At 46.8% G+C, this 2,493-nt stretch overlaps 1 protein-coding gene across 3 annotated transcripts in view; it reads left to right on the forward strand.

Moving 5' to 3' along the window:
- Positions 1-2,493, forward strand: part of KANK4 (KN motif and ankyrin repeat domains 4) — a 90,772-nt gene that overhangs the window by 76,539 nt on the left and 11,740 nt on the right. The gene's annotated exons all lie outside the window — the stretch shown is intronic.

Here is a 2,493-nt window from a genome sequence, read left to right on the forward strand (position 1 = left end):
GACTCAGGGAAAATGGACTCCTAGCAATATATTAAGCTCCACTGTCCCACACTCCCCCAGAGTGATTGCAGATGGTAGCCTAACCTGATGGCAAAGTCACGTTATGTACTTCATCCAATAGCCACCCTAGTGACGGCTGGAAACTAAATATTTGTAGATTACTTTCTGGTTTTCAAGGTATTCCACTCACCTGCCACTCCTGTTCCGTAAGACTCAATATAGCTAATGGTTCATTTAACTCATGTTTCCCATAAATATGTTAATTATTTTCTAAATTGGCACTTTTGTAAGAGGGGATGCTTGCAAGAGGATCAAAATCACCCTCTTCTTTGTACAGAGAAGAAACTGATGCTGTAGGAGGGCACCCTTGCCCTCATCCTTGGACTCATCCCGGGTCACCAAAGGAGCATAGCTGCAGCCATTCCCTTTAGCTCCCCCTGGGCCTTAACTGTGAAGAAAGGTGGAGGTACCAGGTTAAATGGGAATACGTTGGGAGTCTCCTAGGAACAAGCTGCTTCTCTCTGGACCCCAGGGTCAGGGCGGTGGCGTATAGTAGCACCCTATAAATGCTCATTGAATTAAATTGTATTGAATGGGACTGGGAGGATGATGAGGATGTGTCAGGCAGAGGCAGATATGAGGACCATCAGCGTATGTCATCTGGCTTTAAGGACAGTTGGAAAGAGGGTTCTGGAAACCTTGTGGTCTGGATAGTCCAGTAAACAACCATTACTTCAGGGCTGAGTAAATGCAAACCAAAAAAGCAAATAGGCTTCTCTGGAAAGATCTGCCTGTGTTCCAGGGTAATGGGGAAACAACACATCTAATAACACATTCCCACGTGCTAAGCACCTACTACATGCTGAACATTTGCCAGACACTCTCTAAGCCTCTTAACGACAATCATAGCTAACTCTTGGCTAGCACATGCTAAGCACATGGTCTCACCACAACCCCACTGGACAGGTAATACCACTAATTGTTCCCACTTTACCAAATCGGGAAAAGTCACGGAGAGCTTAACTTGCCTGCGGTCACACAGGTAATAAGTGGCAGAGTCAAGATTTTTCTGATTCCAAACCCACTTCTTGTTCTCTAAGCTCCAGTGTCTGAGCAGGGAAGCATAATCCACCAGTGACTGCAGATTGGAGTTCTAATCAGTCAACCCATCAGCAGATGTGTCCTCAACACTTTTTACATGTAAGATAGTGCTTTTGGGGCCTCAGGGGATTCAAAAGGAGAGATAACATAGTTCTTGCCTTATTTTTCAGTCTTACGAAGAGATTTCTGGGTTCCATCAGAGACCAGCCTGGAACCCATGAAAACCATGAGGGCAAAATATAATACAGCTGGATGAGAGGACTATAGAAATATGCATAGAGCCAGGAGCAGAGGCTCATGCCTGTAATCTCAGCACTTCAGGAGGCCAAGTTGGGCAGATCACTTGAGGTCAGGGGTTCAAGACCAGCCTAGCCAACATGGTGAAACCCTGTCTCTACTAAAAAATACAAAAATCAGCTGGGCAGAGTGATGTGTGCCTATATTCCCAGCTACCCAGGAGGCTGAGGTAGGAGGATTGCTTGAGTCCAGGAGGTGGAGGTTGCAGTGAGCCAAAATGGCGCCACTGTATTTCAGCCTGGACAACAGAGTAAGACCCTGTCCAAAAAAAAAAAAGGAAGAAAGAAATATACATAGGGGCTGGGTGAAGTGGCTCATGCCTGTAATTTGGGAGGCCGAGGCAGGTATATTACTTGAGCTCAGGAATTCAAGACCAGCCTGGGCAACATGGGAAAACCCCATCTCTACTAAAAATACAAAAAATAGCCAGGTGTGGTGGTGCACGCCTGTATTCCCAGCTACTCAGGAGGCTGAGGGGCAGAAGAATCGCTTGAACCCAGGAGGCGGAGGTTGCAATGAGCTGAAATCACACCACTGCACTCCAGCCTGGGTGACAGAGTGAAATTCCATCTCAAAAAAAAAAGGAAAGAAAGAAATATACACAGGGTCAGGCCCGGTGACTCATGCCTGCAATCTCAGCACTTCAGGAGGCCACGGTGGGTGGAGTACTTGAGCCCATGAGTTCAGGATCAGCCTGGGCAACATGGCAAAACCCTGTCTCTACAAAAAATACAAAAATTGGCCAGATGTAGTGGCACATGCCTATGGTCACAGCTACTCAGGAGGCTGAAGTAAGAGGATCACTTGAGCATGGGGGGCAGAGGTTGTAGTGAGTCGCAATTGTGCCACTCCACTCCAGCCTGGGTGATAGAGCAAGATTATGTCTCAAAAAAAAAAAATTATACACATACACACACACATATAGTATATATAAGAAAATCTAGGCCGGGTGCGGTGGCTCACGCCTGTAATGCCAGCACTTTGGGAGGCCGAAGCGGGTGGATCACGAGGTCAAGAGATCGAGACCATCCTGGTCAACATGGTGAAATCCCGTCTCTACTAAAACTACAAAAAATTAGCTGGGCATGGTGGCGC

This window comes from Cebus imitator, unplaced genomic scaffold, assembly GCF_001604975.1.
Source record: "Cebus imitator isolate Cc_AM_T3 unplaced genomic scaffold, Cebus_imitator-1.0 Scaffold135, whole genome shotgun sequence".
NCBI lineage: Eukaryota > Metazoa > Chordata > Mammalia > Primates > Cebidae > Cebus > Cebus imitator.